The sequence below is a fragment of the Triticum aestivum genome, chromosome 1D, assembly GCF_018294505.1.
Source record: "Triticum aestivum cultivar Chinese Spring chromosome 1D, IWGSC CS RefSeq v2.1, whole genome shotgun sequence".
Lineage (NCBI taxonomy): Eukaryota > Viridiplantae > Streptophyta > Magnoliopsida > Poales > Poaceae > Triticum > Triticum aestivum.
The window spans coordinates 489,460,035-489,482,690 of record NC_057796.1 but is presented as its reverse complement, the minus strand read 5'-3'; the positions used below and the strand labels follow the sequence as shown (position 1 = coordinate 489,482,690).

Sequence of the window (22,656 nt, the reverse complement as noted above, 5' to 3'; positions counted from 1 at the left end):
CTAATATCCTGCCTAATATCAACATGCATTGTACACGTTACTAGTAGGTAAGAAATAATCAATCCACATTTTTCTGAACAATGCAAGGGTCTCGAAGGACCCCCGATTCACATTAGATCACATTAGAAACATTCAAGAACCGCATACGACCTGACTCATCAGTAAACTAAAAATTAGAGCTGGTTCGAAACATTAGGCAACATGACCCTTGTAAACAAAGCGGCGGACAGAACCCTTGAAAACAAAACTATATTGTAATCCAGTCCTAGACATTGGTTTCAACACTTCCCCAAACCAACTGTGTTCGTGGACATGACTGTTTGCGGCGGAGGGTTTGGCACAGCAACACCGCCAGAGACTCACCAGAGGAAGAAACTATGGACGCCAGGCTGAGCCCAGGAAACTGCTTTCATTTTGGTTTGCCAGCCACCTCCCATGGAGGTCGGCGCATGGTCGCCATTTGATCTAAAGATTTAGCAACCAGTCCTGAGAACTGGGCAAGTTCGTTGGCGGCCTCATCCGTATGTGCCATCAGTTTCCTTCCTCCACCATGTCAGTCTTATTGAGCTAGCTGTGGCGTTGTGTCACATTTAGTCTGAATTTCGTTTTCAGTAGGACATGGACAGATTATCTGATCATGTCAAAGACTTGTTTTTATGTTTTGCTTGTTGCAAATAACCCTGACACGTGCTGCGTTCACGTGGAGGTTAGTTAGTTTCCGCTTATTCAGTTGTAAGCGCTGCACGATCTGGTCTTGTGGGATGGCACAGGCAATCAAGGATCGTGGAGGGCGTAGGAATCGGTCACGATCGCTAAGACGTCGTGCACCTGAGAATAAAAAAAAGGAGCAGAAAAGACGCAGGTTTTTACGCGTCGCAAAATCTCTCTCGCCTCTGTGTTCGCGTGTGTTCCCTGTGTGCGTGAGTCCACCGTCAGCGTGTTCGATCCGGCCTGAAAACCATCACACCACAACGGCACAAGATTGAGGAGGATGACACGGGCGGATGCCTCTACTGGCGTGCATCTGGCCTCCACCACACGGCACATAGCATACACTACCAACCAACAGTAGATGGACAGTTTGATGAATTGGTCTCTCGTCCCCGAGAAAAAAAAGGTGAAGAGGACCTCGGATACCACATAGCATACAGACTTTGATCCTACTCAACGATGGTGTCATGACAGCGACGATGGCATCATGAATTCTAGAGAATTTCGCATACCTAACTGCATCAAATATATGCTAAATTGACAACTATATGGAATATTAATTGGACCTGTCCGCTGCTGCAGGCGGCAACGATGAGGTGAGTGAAGAGGAGGAATTGCAGCATCGCCGCGCTAGCTGCACCTCCGTCCGTTGGTGCCATGGAAGGATTATGCTCAGATACACAATAGCTTTTTGTTGTGCAATGGTAGCCTATAGCTAACTGCGCGACCCAGAACAGGGAGCTGGCATATAAATAGCGCCGAAAGATTGACCGAGTGATGTCCAAGCTAGAAGCGTAGAGTAAGACAAAGGACACCTCATCTCAATTGATTATAGTGCCAGACAGTACCATAAACACCAGTCCATTACTTAATGGACATGGCTACTGAATTGTACTCATTAATTTGCTGAATAACATGGACCAGAAAACCTCAATTATAGACATTTTTGTCCCTGCACTTCACTAACTTACTAAAAAAATGCAAAAAAAGGTCAATCGTTCCCCTTTGTATGCGAAGATGCTTTTTTCTATTAAGAATTTAAGATGTTGTGTGGATAGCTAGTATTTTTTTTAAAAGGATATAACCCTGGCTCGTATTTGGGCGATGCATGCAGCCATATGGATAGCTAGCATTAATAAGTACGCTAAACAACAGTGGACCACATGGGCTGACATCGCCAGTACTACGCCACCGCCCGTTGGTGCCATGGAAGGATGACGATCAGATGCACGCTGTACCTATTTGTTGCACAGTTGTATCCTAGCTAACTGCATGGCACAACACATGCGAGTTGGCGTATAAATAGCGCCGCAAGGTTGACCGAGTTGAGGTAGTAAGACAAAAACACCTCAGCTCAATTGATGACGGGTCAAGGTACACTATATATCCCATTGACATAGTGTACAAGTCGTTGGACCCCACTTTGTACTACACACACACACACTCTAACACACTCTCTCTAGATGATACCCCGTTGCTGTGGGACTTTCTATCTTCTATGAGTTGATTTGGAGGAAAGATTGTGCCTAATGAATGAATAAGAAATACTGCATCAGCTAAAGATCCAATGGGTTATTGATATGAGATAGGATTTTCAGCATCCGGGTGACCCTACACCCTCTATGAACAGTAAATTCAAAATAAATTAAAAAAAACTTTGGGACATCGAACATGATCAAACTTTTGATGATCTTGCAAAGTTTTAGCTAAAAATAACATTCGAAGAGCCCTAAGTAAAAAAACAAAATCATTGTTCAAAGTTTATGTACATTTTTGAGCAGTGATGTTGTTTTTTCGGTGAGGGCTCCACAAAGGTTATTTGTTGCTGAAACTTTGCAAGAACATAAAATCTTTGACCCCTGAAAGTTTTTTTTTTCAATTTTTTTATGAATTTACTGTTCCTGAGGGTGTAGGGGCACACGAGAGCTGTTACACATTTCTCTATTGATATTTACACTCGAAATGTTAAACAATACTACATATTGTATGAACATAAAGAGTTTAATACTAAAGCGTAGGTGTTTCAATCCTCAGTTGTCAAACTGGCAGGTAAGAGCACCGACATAACTCTAGTATACTTGATTGGATTAGAGTCAAAAGAGGCATTTGTTCACCTGTACGCAAATGCTCAAATATATGTAGCCAAGTCTTGTAACACAGGAAAAAAATAAAATATGAACAGAATAATAAACTATGGCGCCCATATGATTGTACCGATAAAGAGCACCTAAAACTTAGATATCTTATCATCAAGCGAGGCATGAGCTAAAGCTGAGATATATGCTGTAAACATCCAAAGGTATCAAGCAATATTGTAAGCAAATATTTATTATTGCGTGAGAATGAGAACAATTTCTGAAAGTCTTGCTGTTGTAGGTTGTGCATTGTATACCGAATTCCCTACTTCGGATGCTTTTATCTTTTATGTTCCAACAAAGCAACAATTTCTAAAAGGATTGTAGCTGCATGGTGTAAATACCCAGCAAGTGCTCTTTTCATTTCATAAGCGGGTAGCATTTTACACAGAGCAACCAGAGCGGCAAGGATCAAAAGAAGAGAACATCTAGAGAAAAGTGTAAAGATCAGGGGAGGGACAGAACTATACATCATGCATCTTTTTAATTTGATGAGTTTATTGACAATATGAAGCATGCACTTTATACTTACAGAACTGAAACACAACTACATTTTTTTAAAGGAACTGAAACACAATTATTTATTACTAATCAGCTGGGTTGTCCTTGGCAGTCTTGACCCCTGAAAGAAACTGAAATAAAGAATAAGATGGGGCTTACAGAACTGAAACACAACTACATTTTTGTTAAGGAACTGAAACTCAATTGTTTATTACTAACCTGGGTTTTCCTTGTAGTCTTGATTCTTGAAAGATACTGTAATAAAGAATAGGATGGGGCTCGTACTTGTTGGCGCCGCTTCTTCTTCTACCTCACATGACTCTCTCTTCCTCTTGTTTCTCTCAAGAACACACACGCTGGAAGAAACCGAGAAAGAAACACACACACACCAGCACCAAGAGAAATGCAATTGCTTTGCCAAAGGCACTCCCTTGATGGCACACCGTGGCTACATCTTTGCATCAGCCCTCACGGCCTTCTTTTTTCATTACTCAAAGCACTATATATACAAAAAGTTTAGGCACTTCTGCCATGCAACTCACGCCATGACCCAGCAGCCACACTCGGCCACTAACTCAACTAATGCATGGACTAACTAATTACCTACATGCACGTCCACGTACAAGGGACTCTCCAGTACTAACAGAACTAACCCATGACCTTATCCACCTCCTGGAATCTCTCTAGGATCCCAAATACTAGTACGTGCATGCAGCCAACAACCTCAACGCATGCATCTATCACTACTTGACCGAATCACCTGGCTAACTCTAACTACATGCAAACTAAAACAAATATGCAAATACATCATGACAAAATTAGTGCTAACAGTACTTACCAAATCTGTGAGATAGTTATATATGAATTTGGGAAGTACGATTAGGTTGCACATCAAGAAGCACTAATTCATTGTCAGTTTGTCACACCCTTATCCGAAGAACAAAATGCTCTCAAGAAACAACACACGGGAACATGAGCATCTGGGACCGGCAATGATCAGTCGAGGAAAATTAAATTTAGATATTAATAAAGCACACAAAGATGCAGAAGCAGCAATGGATGAAAACATTGTGTACCTATAGCATGTACGGTTGCACATGGAAAAAACTACTGAAGAACAGGAGTACATGGCCTTGAACTGTAGAAGCGTTGTTGCTGTAGTTCGTAGGTCGCTGTCCTCGCCCAGTTGAAGGTAGCAAGCACCTCAGAAATACCAGCAAGCCCCAAGAAATATAATAATACCACATTACCACACCAAATCAAGCAAATCACGAGGCAAGTAAACCAGATCGGATCGAAGGCTCGAGCTCACCATCGATACCGATCTTGATAGAAGCTTTCCATGCCATAGAAGTCTCACAAAAATGAAAGAAGATTCAACAGCCCAAGCACACCACCAGAAACCCAAAACTACAACAGCTAATAAGTGCATGAAGTGACGGCCAATCATGAGGAGAAGAGACGCTCACGCTCTTCTTCAGGTTGGGCTTGCGGTGTTGATAGTGACGCCGGGACAGGGAGGATGCAGGGGGTTGGGGGTGGGGGGAGCCAGCTTGTCCTTCCCGAATTCATCTCGCTGGAACTGGGGCCGCGACGAGGATTGTTGGGATATCCTCCTCATGTGGGCTGTGAGGAGATGACCATTTGAGGCCTTTTAGGCAGCCCAAAGAGGTGCAGAAGCCCACTACCCATTAGGGCTATGACCTAGGGTCATTTTGGACTTTGCACATGAGTGGATGGGATGCTTTACCCTCCATTCAGCAGCCACCACCAAGGGTGACGAAAATCAGTTCATCATCCAAGAGAGAAGAAGAGAGAAAACCAAGAGAGCAAGGGAAGAAGAGGAAGATTGAAGGAAGAAGAAAAGGGAGCTCCTCCCCAAGGTTATGATGGTCCAGATCCACTACATTGTCTCCTTCAAGCTTCGGTTCCACCATCTTTGGTGAGATTGTTCCAATCCCTAGTTCTTGAGCCCCAAATCTTGTTGTGTTCATCCAAGATTCAGAAATCTTGATGTATGAGATCCTCTAGTGCTGTCTAGAGAAGAACTTGTTGTATCCCACATTTGATAATAGTGGAAGATGATTTGGGTGGCTTCGGCCCGTGGTTTTCCCCCTCAAGTTGAGGGGTTTTCCACGTAAAAATCTGGTGTCTCTTTGTTGATGCTTGGTGTTTTCCAGAAACTTACTCCTACCACAAGACGCTAGGCTGAGGAGTGTCTTGCCTGCTGAGTAACATTTCCTGCCTCACTATATGCTGCTGCATATGTTTCCTTCCGTGCTAAACAACGATCTTTGAGTTAGTATATGATGTGGTGCTGAGATTACTTGTTTCTGCTGCAGTTTTCAGTTAACCACAAGTGCATTTGTGTGCTAATTCCCAACAAGGATGACTGGGTCCAGTGCGTTAGAGGCCATTGGCGTGAGGAGATTCTCGAGCAGAGCAACGCGTGTGTACAGGCTCACTGGCAGGGGCGGGCCCAGGAATTGAGGGATGTGTATCCAAAATTTGAAAACGTTTTTTGAAAGCCTATAGCTTTACTTTGGGCGAGTATAACCGATTATAGCAGCATATTGTACTATTTCTAAACTATATAAAAAAAATATCGCATAAGAAATTTTAATAAAAATTGATAATAACTTGGTTCCGTTCAACATATATATGTGCGGTGTGCTCTAGCCATTTGGGCCGTGGGTGTTGAGGCCTTGCGGGAAAAAGAGGGTGGACTGCTGGGCTAGTTTTGTTTATGGGCGTACATGTATCAGTTTCGTTTTCTGCATATAGAGACACATTATATACGCTATATATACCAGTTTTTTGCCAAAAATAATGGGTATTCAGTTGAATACCCTTGAATAGAGGTGGGCCCGCCCCTGCTCACTGGGCTGCGTGGGGACGGCCGCATCAGACGCGTACGGTCTGATGCTGCTGGTGTGAGGAGGCCCAGAGGAGTTGAGCGTGCCACTGAAATCAGGACCGCGGCGGCGATGCCCGCGTGTGGTGTGTATGAGGACGCCAGTGCGAGGAAGGCCCGGAGCAGATCGACGCGTCTGAGGCGGACGGCGCGAGGAAGACCGGAAGCAGACCATTGGCATGTACACAAGATGTTTTGGCTTCACGGAGATGGCCGCATCGATCACTCCTTATAGACACCCTATTATAGATACTCTATTAGGACAGAGTGAAGAATAACCTTGGCGAGTCGACATAGCCACATTTTTTATCACATGCAGAATGTAACTTTCTAGTATGCATGTACCTCATTTCCTGTTGTAAAATTACATCATCTCTTTTTAGTGTGATATTTCATATGCAAAACGTAACTTTCTACCAACCATGTTGTAAAATTACCTCACTTCATACAGTGGGAGACTAACCTCCTTCCCCCTGAGTGTAATATTTAAGACAAGCATTTCTAGGGTTGTTACTCACATCGTGAGGGCCTAGTGTCGGTAATAAAATCGACTGATCTCGGGTAGGGGGTCCCAAACTGTCGATCTCAGATCGATAGGTAACACGAGACAAGGGACGCAATGTTTACCCAGGTTCGGGCACTCTCGAAGAGGTAAAACCATAATCCTGCTTTTTATTGTATTGGCGGTGAAGTATCGAATACAGGGTAGATCTACCTCGAGATCGTATGTAATGTTCTAACCATAAGGTGAGTAATTGGGGTTGTGCCTCTACAGACTAAACCACTAACCTTATATATGTGTTGGGGGTATCTGGAGTTACACATGGTTGGTTGCCAACTAGGAGTAGACACGCCATCCACGGGAGATATCCTTAAAGTATACGCCAAGTCTTCGACTGTCTCTAGCTAGATCACGTATAGGTTCGAGGCTCCCGGAGTCCTTCCTTATTGAGATTGGTGGGCTGTAAGATCGGCCTGAGGGCCAACTAAGTTGGTACCTCCTAGTCCAGGATACCGTCAGTAGCCTCTGAACTTGTCTTCGAAACCGAGGATGGCAATCGTTTTCGGACCGGTGTCTTCTGGCTTGAAGTATTCGGCTTGACAGGCGAGTTCCTTTCCTAGCAGGTCAGGTTCAACCCGAGGATCCGCAAGATCTACGCAGTTTCTAGGAGATCAATGCTTAAAGGCAATCCAAGGACCTTACCATGGGTCCCACCATGTGCGACCCACTCAGTTATTTATAATTCTTCTCAATTTCCGTGTCGCCGGGACCATGTTTTATTTATGGCTGGGCATCGAAGCATCCCCCTTTTGCTTGTTTTAGTGGGTACTGCTACTTGTGAGCTGCGTTGGAATTTTTGCCGAAGAGGAAGGGTAAAGTAGTACAATAGAGATAAGTATTTTACTCCGTGACAACCAAGGTTTATCGAACCAATAGGAGGATCACACCAAGCCTCGTGAACGGCACTTGCACACACAAAAGCAAATACTTGCACCCAACGCCGGGAAGAGGGTTGTCAATCTTCTTGAACTCGTTACTTGCAAGGACTAAATCTTGTATATTAACGTAGATAAATTGCAAAAATGAATAAAAAATAAAATGCAGCGAGATATTTTTGGTTTTTGCAATATGATTAAAGTAGACCCGGGGGCCATAGTTTTCACTAGAGGCTTCTCTCTTGAACACATAACATACAGTGGGTAAACAAATTACTGTTGGGTAATTGATAGAAAATCGCATGGTTATTGATAACCCACAAGTATAGGGGATCAATTGTAGCCTCTTTTGATAAGTAAGAGTGTCGAACCCAACGAGGAGCTAAAGGTAGAACAAATATTCCCTCAAGTTCTATCGACCACCGATACAACTCTACGCACGCTTGACGTTCGCTTTACCTAGAACAAGTATGAAACTACATTAGTACAAAACAGGGCTTTCGTCACAGGGCAATATTCACATTAGTCCCGGTTCAGTCACGAACCGGGACTAATGTGTTGGTCCCGGTTCGTGCGGCTAAGGCATTAGTCCCGGTTCACCTGGGCCCTTTAGTCCCGGTTGGTGCCACGAACCGGGACTAAAGGGTGCGATGCCCATTAGTACCGGTTGGTGCCACCAACTGGTACTAATGGGCTTTGAGGCATTAGTACCGGTTCATGGCACGAACCGGTACTAAAGGGCCCATTTTCAAACTCTACCCCCCCTGGACCGCCTTTTCAGTTTTAGAAAAAACAAAAGAAAATGATGGAAATGTAAAAAAAATAAAATAAAATAAGTTTCCCATGTGATATGTGGTCTAGTTGTTGGGAAAATTAACAAATATGAATTTCGACTTTATTTGCAAAATCTCTCTGGAATTTCTTAAAATGGGCATAACTTTTGCATACGAACTCAGATGAAAAAGTTTTTTATATGAAAAATCATCTACTCGAAAAGTTACATCCGAATTTAACGGGGGGAACCCCGTTAAACATTTTCAAAATCCTCAAAAACCTAACAGAAAAAAAGTTATGGGGCTTTTAAGATCTAGAGAGGGAAAAAATGGAAAAAAAATTAAACTGTGGTCAAACAATGGTCAAACTAATTATTCTAGAATATTAGTGTTACTAAATAATTATTTCAGTTTTTTTGAATTTTGGTCAAATCTGGTCAAACTGTGGTCAAACTATGGTCAAACAGTGGTCAAACAATGGTCAAACTAATTATTCCAGAAATATTAGTGTTACTAAATAATTATTGTTTTTTAAAACAATAGTTTCAAACTCAAACAGTGAAATGTGTCACTTCATGCTCAAGCTAAATTCCTGAGAGTTAATAGAATTGACATCTTACTATTGTCAGGAAAACAACAAGTGGAGACTTGGAAATGAGGGAGAATAGAACCCGGAAGTTAAGTGTGCTCAGGCTGGAGTAGTGAGAGGATGGGTGACCGTCCGGGAAGTTAGATGATTTGGAATGATGAGGGGTGATTAGAGATTAGAGGATAAATTGAGCAGTGATGAGGGGTGGTGATTAGAGATTAGAGGTTAAAATAATTCAGAAATTTGAAAATCATTTTTTTTTAAAAAAAATTCACAAAAAAAAAATTTCAAAAAAAAAATCATAAAATTTCCTTTAGTCCCGGTTGGTAACACCAACCGGGACTAAAGGTGGAGCTCCAGGCTGTGTCCACGTGGACGCCCTTTAGTCCCGGTTCGTGTAAGAACCGGGACTAAAGGGGGGAGGCATTAGTAATGACCCTTTAGTCCCGGTTCAAAAACCGGGACTAAAGGCCCTTACCAACCGGGACAAAAGCCCCCTTTTCTACTAGTGCTAGAAGTACTTTGTAGGTGTTTTTGGATAAGTTTGCAAGAATATAAAGAGCGCGTAAATAAAAGCTAGGGGCTGTTTAGATGAAGACACAACTAAATTTGTTTTAGTAGAGAGCTTTTTGTCACGAGAAAGTTATTTGTCCCTAGGCAATCGATAACTAGACCGGTAATCACTATTGCAATTTTATTTGAGGGAGAGGCATAAGCTAACATACTTTCTCTACTTGGATCATATGCACTTATGATTGGAACTCTAGCAAGCGTCCGCAACTACTAAAGATCATTAAGGTAAAACCCAACCATAGCATTAAAGTATCAAGTCCTCTTTATCCCATACGCAAACAACCTACTTACTCTATGCTTCTGTCACTCACGCCACCCACCATAAGCAAATCATAAACATATTGCAAACCCTACAGCGGGGATCCCTCACGCTTGCGCGACACGGAGAGCACCATAGGATAGCACCAATAATAAAACATGCAACTCAAACCAATCTTGATCATCAAATAGCCATTAGGACAAAACGGATCTACTCAAACATCATAGGATAGCCATACATCATTGGGAAATAATATATAGCGTTGAGCACCATGTTTAAGTAGAGATTACAGCGGGAAAAAGAGGGGTTACACCGCTGCATAGAGGGGGGAAGAGTTGGTGATGATGGCGGTGAAGTTGTTGGTGACGATGGCGGTGATGATGATAGCCCCGGTGGCACTCCGGCGCCACCGGAAGCGAGGGGGAGAGAGCCCCCCTCCTTCTTCTTCTTCCTTGACCTTCTCCCTAGATCGGAGAAGGGTTTCCCCTCTGGTCCTTGGTCTCCATGGCGTGGGAGGGGCGACAGCCCCTCCGAGATTGGATCTGTCTATCTGTCTCTCTCTGTTTCTGTGTTCTCTGATTCTGGCCCTTCATCGTTTCTTTTATATCCGGAGATCCATAACTCCGATTGGGTTGAATCTTTCGCCCAGATTTTCCTCATAAAATTAGCTTTCTTGCGGCAAAAGAAGAACGTCAACCGCCTTACGGGGTGCCCACGAGGGTCCAGGGCGCGCCTGCCCCCCTGGGGCGCGCCCCCTGCCTCGTGGCCCCCTCGGGCACCGTCTCGCGTTGATTTTACTTCCCAAAAATCATAAATATTCCAAAATAATTCTCCGTCCATTTTTATCCCGTTTGGACTCCATTTGATATGGATATTCTGCGAAACAGAGACATGCAACAAGCATGAACTGGCACTGGGCACTGGATCAATATGTTAGTCCCAAAAATAGTATAAAAAGTTGCCAAAAAGTATATAAAAGTTGTATCATATTGGCATGGAACAATAAAAAATTATAGATACGACAGAGACGTATCAGCATCCCCAAGCTTAATTCCTGCTCGTCCTCGAGTAGGTAAATGCTAAAAAAGATAATTTTTGATGTGGAATGCTACCTAGCATAATCTTGATCATGTATCTAATCATGGCATGAATATTAAGACACGAGTGATTCAAAGCAACAGTCTATCAATTGACATAAAAACAATAATACTTCAAGCATACTAATAAAGCAATCATGTCTTTTCAAAACAACATGGCCAAAGAAAGTTATCCCTACAAAATCATATAGTCTGGCTATGCTCCATCTTCATCACACAAAATATTTCAATCATGCACAACCCCGGAATTAGCCAAGCAATTGTTTCATACTTTAGTGTTCTCAAACCTTTTCAACTTTCACGCAATACATGAGCGTGAGCCATGGACATAGCACTATAGGTGGAATAGAATATGATGGTGGTGGAGAAGACAAAAAGGAGAAGATAGTCTCACATCAACTAGGCATATCAACGGGCTATGGAGATGCCCATCAATAGATATCAATGTGAGTGAGTAGGGATTGCCATGCAACGGATGCACTAAGAGCTATAAGTGTATGAAAGCTCAAAATGGAAACTAAGTGGGTGTGCATCCAACTTGCTTGCTCATGAAGACCTCGGGCATTTGAGGAAGCCCATCATCAGAATATACAAGCCAAGTTCTATAATGAAAATTCCCACTAGTATATGAAAGTGATAACTCAAGAGACTCTCTATATGAAGAACATGGTGCTACTCTGAAGCACAAGTGTGGTAAAAGAATAGTAACATTGTCCCTTCTCTCTTTTTCTCTCCTTTTATAGGCTTCTTTGGCCTCTCTCTCTTTTTTGGGGGCTTCTTTGGCCACTTTTAGTTTGATAACCTCTCATGGGACAATGTTCTAAAAATGATGATCATCACACTTCTATTTACTTACAACTCAATATTACAACTCGATACTAGAACAAAGATATGACTCTATATGAATGCCTCCGGCGGTGTACCGGGATGTGCAATGATCTAGCGTAGTAATGACATCAAAAAACGGACAAGCCATGAAAACATCATGCTAGCTGTCTTACGATCATGCAAAGCAATATGACAATGAATGCTCAAGTCATGTATATGATGATGATGGAAGTTGCATGGCAATATATCTCGGAATGGCTATGGAAATGCCATAATAGGTAGGTATGGTGGCTGTTTTGAGGAAGGTATATGGTGGGTGTAATGCACCGGCGGAAGTTGCGCGGTACTAGAGAGGCTAGCAATGGTGGAAGGGTGAGAGTGCGTATAATCCATGGACTCAACTTTAGTCATAAAGAACTCACATACTTATTGCAAAAATTTAGAAGCTATCGAAACCAAGTATTAGACGCATGCCCCTAGGGGAAGGGTTGGTAGGAGTTAACCATCGCGCGATCCCGACCTCAACACAAAGGATGGCAATCAAAAAATAAATCATGCTCCAACTTCGTTACATAACGGTTCACCATACGTGCATGCTACGGGAATCACAAACCTCAACACAAGTATTTCTACTAATCCACAACTACCCACTAGCACACTTTAATATCACCACCTTTATATCGCAAAACTATTGCAAGGAATCAAACATATCATATTCAGCGATCTACAAGTTTTATGTAGGATTTTATGACTAACCATGTGAATGACCGGTTCCTGTCATCTCTCTAAATAGATATAAGTGAAGCAAGAGAGTTTAATTCTTTCTACAAAATATATGCCCATGCTCTAACAAATATAAGTGAAGCAAAAGAGCATTCTACAAATGGCGGTTTTCTATGTGAAGAGAAACAGGCAATCCAAACTTCAAATGATATAAGTGAAGCACATGAAGCATTCTATAAAGCCATACTCAAAAGATTTAAGTGAAGTGCAATGAGCATTATATAAATCAACCAAGGACTATCTCATACCATCATGGTGCATAAAAGAAAAATGAAAACTAAACGCAAAAGACTCTCCAAGATTTGCACATATCACATGAATGAAACGAATCCGAAAACATACCGATACTTGTTGAAGAAAGAGGGGATGCCTTCCGGGGCATCCCCAAGCTTAGACGCTTGAGTATCCTTGAATATTTACTTGGGGTGCCTTGGGCATCCCCAATCTTGGGCTCTTGCCTCTCTTCCTTCTTCTAACACCGAGACCTCCTCGATCATCGAACACTTCATCCACACAAAACTTCAACAGAAAACTCGGTAAGATCCGTTAGTATAATAAAGCAAATCACTACTCTAAGTACTGTTGCAAACCAATTCATATTTTGTATTTGCATTGTGTCTACTGTAATATAGCTTTTTCATGGCTTAATCCACTGATATAAATTGATAGTTTCATCAAAACAAGCAAACTATGCATCAAAAACAGAATCTGTCTAAAACAGAACAGTCTGTAATAATCTGAACATTCACCATACTTCTGATACTTGAAAATTTCTTCCAAAATTAGGAAAAATAAAAAATTTGTGTAGAAAGACAGTGCAAAAAGAATCAGAACCATTTGACGTTCCAGTAAAAAATGTAAAATCGCTCACTACAGCCAAAGTTTCTGTCCTGCACCGTACAAACCAACAAGCATTGTAAACATCCTAAAGGCAAACCTTGGCACATTATTTTTATAATACAATGGAATTGTACAAGGGATAATTATTTTTGTTGAAAAGTTTCTGTAATTAAGATTCACAAAGTTCCCATGGGCATGAACAAAGTTCAAGGACGTCCCCCACTTTCACAATGCTCGTCTATCTCACTTTCAATTTTCTTTTTTGAAAAGTTTTGGGTTCCCCTCTTTATTGTTTTTGTTTTTAAACTATATAAAAGCACTCAACAGAAATAAATGACTCTCTAAAACTTCCGGGTTGTCTCCCTGGCAGCGCTTTCTTTAAACCCATTAAGCTAGGTATATAGTGCTCAAGTAATGGATCCACCCGGATCCCAAGGTATATCAAAGCCAAATTTAATTAACAATGATTTGTAATTTAGTAGTGAGCACAAAGTAACATATATCATGCAACAACGAAGTCTAACTATCTTCCTATGCATCGGCATGTCATAAAAGAACAATTCATGCACGCGAAGTAAAGGCCAATGCATAGTATAAGCAGTTTCTTGCAATTCTATCATGTTGGAAACATAAAGAGGCGGAGATGTAGTTCCTCTCTCATAATAATTGCAAGTAGGAGCAGCAAGCACATGCATATTATATCTATCAAAATCATCATGTGTGGTAGTAAAACGCAACCCATCAATATAATCCTTAATAAGTGCAAACTTCTCCGATATAGTGTAATCGGGAGAATTCAAAAAGATAATAGGACTATCATGCGTGGGTGCAATAGCAACAATTTCATGTTTAACATAAGGAACTATAGCAAGTTCATCTCCATAAGCATAATTTATATTGGCTTCTTAGCCACAAGCATAGCAAGCATCATCAAAAAGGGATATTCCAAAAGAATCAAAGGGATCATAACAGTCATCATAGCAATCATCCTTCGGTAAGCACGAAGGGGAATTAAACAATGTATGAATTGAAGAGTTACTCTCATTAGAAGGTGGGCACGGGTGATCAATCCGCTCTTCCTCCTTTTGTTCTTCGCTCTCCTCATCTTTTTCATCCAATGAGCTCACAGTTTCATCAACTTCTTCTTCCATAGATTCCTGCAAAATATTAGTCTCTTCTTGGACAGCGGAGACTTTCTCAATAAGTGCATTAATATCATAATTGTATTCATAATTCTCATAACAATATTTAAGGATAGCTAAATTTTCAGGTCTATAAACTGAATCATCAAAATCTTCAAACTCTTTAAACATAGATTCAATTTCATAAGCACCCATAAAAGCAACAAATTCTTCTATTCGTTCCACATCATAGTAATCATATATACGTCTAGCATAAGAAGCCAAGGTTTCATTATCATTAAATTCGCATGAAAAGGGAAGGTGTGGAGACTTCGTCCTAGAGCATCAAGTATAATCATATCTCAAGCATAGTTGCCTAGCATACACATACAACATAATAATTTGATCCCATAATAGTTTCCCCTTTTGTGTCAAGCGATAATCCCTAAAGTATTCACGTTGATCCAACGTTACTCCCATAACATAGTTGAATGGGGTTTTCTCAGGATTATTAAAGTAGTACATAATATTTCTCACATAATAAGCATCGAGGGTTTTAGGAGGTTCCCCATCTCCATGAGCAGCAAGTACACCTATTTTTTTGGTATTTCCTATTCCATATCCATAACTAATGATAAAGAACAACTAAGAACAGCAAATAAAAATTACTTAGTGATAAAGCAAACAAGCACACACGAGAATATTCACCCCACGCTATTGCTCCCCGGCAACGGCGCCAGAAAAAGGTCTTGATAACCCACAAGTATAGGGGATCAATTGTAGCCTCTTTCGATAAGTAAGAGTGTCGAACCCAACGAGGAGCTAAAGGTAGAACAAATATTCCCTCAAGTTCTATCGACCACCGATACAACTCTACGCATGCTTGACGTTCGCTTTACCTAGAACAAGTATGAAACTAGAAGTACTTTGTAGGTGTTTTTGGATAAGTTTGCAAGAATATAAAGAGCGCGTAAATAAAAGCTAGGGGCTGTTTAGATAAAGACACAACTAAATTAGTTTTAGTAGAGAGCTTTTTTTCACGAGAAAGTTATTTGTCCCTAGGCAATCGATAACTAGACCGGTAATCACTATTGCAATTTTATTTGAGGGAGAGGCATAAGCTAACATACTTTCTCTACTTGGATCATATGCACTTATGATTGGAACTCTAGCAAGCGTCCGCAACTACTAACGATCATTAAGGTAAAACCCAACCATAGCATTAAAGTATCAAGTCCTCTTTATCCCATACGCAAACAACCTACTTACTCGGGTCTGTGCTTCTGTCACTCACGCCACCCACCATAAGCAAATCATAAACATATTGCAAACCCTACAGCGGGGATCCCTCACGCTTGCGCGACACGGAGAGCACCATAGGACAGCACCAATAATAAAACATGCAACTCAAACCAATCTTGATCATCAAATAGCCATTAGGACAAAACAGATCTACTCAAACATCATAGGATAGCCGTACATCATTGGGAAATAATATATAGCGTTGAGCACCATGTTTAAGTAGAGATTACAGTGGGAAAAAGAGGGGTTACACCGCTGCATAGAGGGGGGAAGAGTTGGTGATGATGGCGGTAAAGTTGTTGGTGAAGATGGCGGTGATGATGATGGCCCCGGTGGCACTCCGGCGCCACCGGAAGCGAGGGGGAGAGAGCCCCCTCCTTCTTATTTTTCCTAGACCTTCTCCCTAGATCGGAGAAGGGTTTCCCCTCTAGTCCTTGGTCTCCATGGCGTGGGAGGGGCGAGAGCCCCTCCGAGATTGCATCTGTCTCTCTGTCTCTCTCTGTTTCTGCGTTCTCTGATTCTGGCCCTTCACCGTTTCTTTTATATCCGGAGATCTGTAACTCCGATTGGGTTGAATCTTTCGCCCAGGTTTTCCTTATAAAATTAGCTTTCTTGCGGCAAAAGAAGAGCGTCAACTGCCTTACGGGGTGCCCGCGAGGGTCCAGGGCGCGCCTGCCCCCCTGGGGCGTGCCCCCCTGCCTCGTGGCCCCCTCGGGCACCGTCTCGCGTTGATTTTACTTCCCAAAAATCATAAATATTCCAAAATAATTCTCCGTCCGTTTTTATCCCGTTCGGACTCCGTTTGATATGAATATTCTGCGAAACAAAGACATGCGACAACCAGGAACTGACACTGGGCACTGGATCAATATGTTAGTCCCAAAAATAGTATAAAAAGTTGCCAAAAAGTATATAAAAGTTGTATCATATTGGCATGGAACAATGAAAAATTATAGATACGACGGAGACGTATCAGTTATGACGTTATTCATGACAATGATCATACATATAGGCATCACGTCCCTGACAAGTAGTCTAACTCCTTCCCACATCTACTACTATTACTCCACCAATCGACCGCTATCCAGCAATCATGCATCTATGGTATTAAGTTCATAACAAACAGGGTAACGCCTTAAGCAAGATGACATGATGTAAATAAATTAAACTCAATCGTATTATCCTTACTAGCAACAATACAATACGTTCCTTACTACCCTTTCTATCATTGGACACCACAAGATTGAACCCACGACAGAGCACCTCTCCCACTGAAGATAAGTCAATCTAGTTGGCCAAACCAAACGGATAGATTGGAGAGAAATACAAAGCTATCATAATCATGAAAAATAAACTTCAGAAAAGACTCAATCACTTTCAATGAATAATCGGATCATAAACCCACAATTCATCGGATCCCAACAAACACACCGCAAAAGAAGATTACATCGGATAGAACTCCAAGAAGATTAAGGAGAACATTGCATTGAAGATCAAAGAGAGAGAAGTCATCTAGCTACTAGCTATGGACCCGTAGGTCTGTGGTGAACTACTCACGCATCATTAGAATGAAGCAAGGATGATGTATAAGCCCTCTGTGATCGATACACCATCTGGTAGAGTACCGGAAAAGGCCTCCAGATGGGGTCGCGGAAGAACAAAGACTTTCGGTGGCGCAAAAAGTGTTTCACGTGGATCTATGGGGTTTTCCATATATTTGAGAATTTATAGAAGTGGAATTAGGTTAGACGGAGCAACATGGGGCCCACGAGGTAATAGGGCGCGCCCTACCCCCTCGTCGTGCCCTGTTCCTTGTCGTCTCCTCGTTTGTCCTACACTCTCCTCCCGAACCTTCTAGGGTCTCTTTTGTCCAGAAAAAAATCGTCAAACGTTTCGTAGTGTTTGGACTCCGTTTGGTACAAAAAATGTGCAGGAAACGACAACTGGCACTAGGCACTGGGTTAATACGTTAGTTCCCAAAAATGATATAAAATAGTATAAAAATGCATATAAAGTATACAAGATTGATAATATAATAACATGAAACAATAAAAAATTATAGATACGTTGGAGACGTATGAGGTACATAACCCAAGATTACAGTGGAGACCGTGCCCCAACTTTCCCTCTTCTCATCTTAACATAGAATCTTCTCTTCAAAGTTGTAGCTCGAGTGCTCTGGCAATGGTGAACCATGCGGGCTCATCGAAGAGATCCCACGGACCTCTCCAAGGTGACTGGGGAAGCTACTCAGTCACCCGTCTACAACTGAACCGGCTCGCCACTCAAGGTTATTTGTCAGATCCAGATCTCGCGACCACCTGCCCAGGCTTTACATCCTTGGACGGGCGAGCGCAAACAGACATCCATCCTATTCCCTGTGGGGAGGAGTGTGTCTATTTTATCCCTTTCTTATTGCGGGGCATTGGATTCCCCATCCACCCATTCCTTCAGGGCCTTCTTGAGTTCTATTGGATCCAACTCCACAACCTAATGCTCAATGCCATCATGCACGTCGCGGGATTTGTTGCCCTATGTGAGATGTACCTCGGATGCGAGGCACACTTCGGGATCTGGAGGAAGTATTTTTACTTGATGCCACTACCTATGGAAAGTGATTATAACTTTAAATACATGACTCCACTAGCATTTCTGAGGATTTTCTCCATTAAATGATAATTGACCCAAAAGACTTCACCTGAGGGGTTATCAACAAAAAGAAGTGCGCGAACGCGGTAAATTCCACAAAACCTACCATGTAGGCACAAAATACATAGTAAAGCTATCACATAAATTGGACTCGTGAGGGGGCGTCATGGTGTTTGAGGATATGCCACGGCTACTAAAAATTTCAGTAATGATGGGTGGAGAGAGTGGTGGATGAGGGAGGGTGACGGTTCAAACGCCTCGGCTACTGAAATTTACTATAAGATCGATGGTGGAGGAGTGAGGGCGACGGTTCAAATACTGCGGCTACTAAAATTTGGGTAAAGGAATTCAAGCGGGGAGGGAGCAACCAACATCGCACACGGTCTAAACATAAAAATTGTGTATGATAATAAGGAAAAGCCACAAACAACCAATTTTTGCATCGCTCAAGGTAGGTAGCTTTTTGAGATTTCTAGCTAGCTGGTTCATTACACATGGTTCGTCCTAATTTTCAGACGCAGACGTGCAATTCATCCTAAATATCCTATACACATTACCCCTTTACCCTTGCTGGCACTTGCGAAGTCATGGCGATTTTACAGGGCACGAGCATCGCACACGGTTAATCCGGTGCACCCGTGTCCGTTGCGCATATGTTCGCAGACAGTTGTTTCATCCGAGTCGTTTGCTATTTTATATACCACCATTTGGCAACAAGAAAAATGCTAAAAAAAACTTCAGAGAGGGTCAGAACACAACCACAATAGCATGTGGCCCAAATATATATGTATGAAAAATATGGTGTGTGATGTTTAAGTTCCCAATGCACAACTTTGATGTGGCACATGATGCATATATATCCATGCATAAAAGCTTTCGGTGCGTCAGAAAAGGGTTCATGACATGTGGTCCTAAGGGATAGACCGCGCAGGCCCATGGGTGGGCGCGTAGTCCAAGATCGGATGAGAGGGGCTAGAAGACAATCACCACCTGGAAGTGGCCAAATATATGTAGGAATAAAAGGGTGGTGTGATGTTTAAATACACAATTGACAACTTTAATGTGGCACCAGCCTGGCAAACTGGAAAGGCCACTTGGATATCTATAATGACAGGTTAGGTCATAGGGTACTTGCCCCACCCCCACTTCGTGTCGGTGGGACGCATGCACTCATACTTCGGTCGGAAATGCATGTCATCATGACCTACCACAACATGGATCAAGTGAATCTATCTTGGTCAAATGACCACTGCTGTTGTCAGTCAAAAAGGGATATAATAGGCCACGCGCACCCACAGATTGGACAACAAGAGGGGCCAGAAAACCAGCACCACCTGCATGCGGCCCAAATTAATGTACGTAGGAAGGGTGATGTGTTTTAAATACCCAATAATGTACATTTCTGATGTGGCGCCTATCTCACGACCCGGACAACCCCATGAAAGCTAGGTAATTAAGAACGACATACGTAGGGTGTCGGTCCATCCCACCAATTCGAGCGTGTGGGAGGGAAACCTAAGAACGCATGAGCTCGAATTTTGCTCGGACATGTCACCATGAACCCCTCTTGTTGTTGGTCCAATAAATGATATATATATATATATATGTAGACCACAGGGCCCGCAGATAGGTGTCGTTGAATACCGCACAAGGGAAACGGGGTCGATCAGAAGACCTATACCCTGCATGCGGCCCAAATATATGTATAGGTAGCATGAGGTGTTCAAATCCCCAATGCACGATTTTAATGGGGCACCATCTGCATTACAAACCGAACACCGTACCCCCAAGAAGACAGATGGTTCAAGACGTACGGTGCCGGTTCCCCAACATCGAGCCGGCGGGAGGGAATCCAACCATGTGCTCAAACTTAATTTTGGTCTGACATGCCACCATGACCTATCGTAACATAAACCAAGAGGAACCCGTCATGGTTAAACCCTTCTCGTATGTTGTGGGTCAAAGGGATAGTTCACGCGGACCCACAGATCTCGATCATTCTCCAATTTTTGAAAACAAGACAAAACAAAAAAATGATTCTCCAAATTTGCAAAACAAGTATCTCATGCTTTATTTAATCGACATGACAGGTCACTACAGACACATTTAGAAGCTAAATGTCTGTAATGAATGTATCATATCGCTTAAATAAATCTTGAGATATAGCAACTTCCCACCCAGTCACCCATCCTTAGACTGCTCCAGCCCCAACACGCTTAACCTGTGTGTTCTATTCGACTCAGCTAGCAGATGGGAACCTGCACCTTGTTGATAAGTGTTGCCTCCTCGTGTTTAAGGCATTTCCCCATGGTCATAGTGTGGGACTTACTCCCTACTACCACACACGTTTGTGCTCTTAGAAACTGTGTGCAATCTCGAGTGGTTGACTCAACAGGGTGCTGACACGGCTCCACTCAAATAGTGCAGCGCACCACACCTAATGCGCGGCGGCGTTCTCCTGCTCTTGCACGGTAGCGCTTTGCCACTCTTGCTCTGCTCCGCTCCATGGGCGGTGATGAACACATCACTAGTAGGAAAATGGGCTTTTACCCCGGTTCATAAGGGCCTTTAGTCCCAGTTCTGGAACCGGGACTAAAGGGTCGTTACTAATGCCCTAGCCCTTTAGTCCCGGTTCTTACACGAACCGGGACTAAAGGCCGTCCACGTGGCCGGTGCGGGGAGCCCAAGCAGGAGGGCCTTTGGTCCCGGTTGGTGCCACCAACCGGGACCAATAGGCAGGGCCTTTTGTCCCGGTTGGTGTCACCAACCGGGACCAATAGGCATCCACGCGTCAGCAGCTGGCAGGAGCTGAGGTTTTTGTTTTTTTGAAAGGGGGTGGTTTAGGGGTTTTGGGGGGTTAATTTAGGTGTTTCATATATTGTGTTAGCTAGCTAATTAATAGAGAGAAGTGTCCTCTCTTATCTCCGTGCTTGGTCGACGCTACGTACTATATACGTATGGAGAGGAGTAGACACGCTAGCTAGTAATCAAATGAAGGAAACAGAAGATCGTCATGAACATATGCATACAGAGAGAAGTGATATCGACCACCTCTCCTTCTCCGAGATATTGGTCGAACAACAAGTTCTCGTATATCTATCCGACACTACCGGCTACATATATACAATAATTATCTCTTACAATACAATCTCCTAATTAAATTGTAGGAACACAGGGTCCACATAGTATTCTCCGTTTTCAGCGATCACGTGGTCAAGGAAGAATGCCGCCAATTCCTCTTGAATTCCTCGCATACGATCTGGTGCTAGGAGTTCATCCCGCTTCCGAAACATCTAATTTGAAGAAGGGGGTCAATACATATATATATGAATAAATGAAACTCAACACAAATGATGGTAATAAAATAAAATTGTGAATATTATTGCTTACGCACTTCATATTGTTCTTCAGTGTAGCCCCGCTCACAGGTCGTGTAGCGGATGGACTCGCAAACGTAGTATCCACAGTAATTATTCCCGGGTTCCTGCCACAACCACTTTACAAGAAATAGAGGTCAATCAAACTGATAAGCAAGCATGCTAAATGGTATTGATGAAACTAGCGCTTGAATCACTAGGAGATGCGCGGAACATGCTACTATAGTACTTACTTTCGGGTGATTAAATTGCAGCTTCTTCGGCAGTCCCGGAGCTTTTGAGGTGAATTTTCTCCAAACCCTGCCAGACAAAGAAAACAATTACTTGATATCAGGAAATGAACAAAGTTGCTGATATGGTGGATAATGATCGATTTAACTTACTTCTCGAGCATTTGAGTCATGTTCGCATAGTCCTGGGGATCTTTTCGTCTCGAGTCTAAGACGGTTACTACTCCCTCCTCAAGCTTAATCTCTAGGAGAATATAGTGGAAGCTGCGCATGCATGCATAAGTCATCAATTACATTACCATAACCTGGACTAATAAGGGAAACCGAATATGCACAAGACAGTAACACTCACTTGAAGTTGTAAGGAAAGAGTATTATATCTTTGTTTTGATTTAATACCAACGATTGTAGCAAGTTGGCCTCGGCTTCTTTGGGATGTTTTTCAACCGTATATGCATCTATGAGATTTGTGTTAATGAACCCAATATCACCGATTTGTCTTTTCTTCAATTCGGCGATCTTCAATCTGCATAATAT

At 42.5% G+C, this 22,656-nt stretch overlaps 1 long non-coding RNA gene across 1 annotated transcript; it reads right to left on the bottom strand.

Annotated features, from left to right (window-relative positions):
• Window positions 1-3,311: 3,311 nt before the first annotated feature.
• On the bottom strand, window positions 3,312-3,921 carry LOC123178655 (uncharacterized). The gene is made up of 2 exons (XR_006489754.1): window positions 3,567-3,921; window positions 3,312-3,478 (listed from the first exon to the last, which is right to left on the bottom strand). It is a non-coding gene; the product is annotated as an uncharacterized lncRNA (long non-coding RNA).
• Window positions 3,922-22,656: the final 18,735 nt, after the last annotated feature.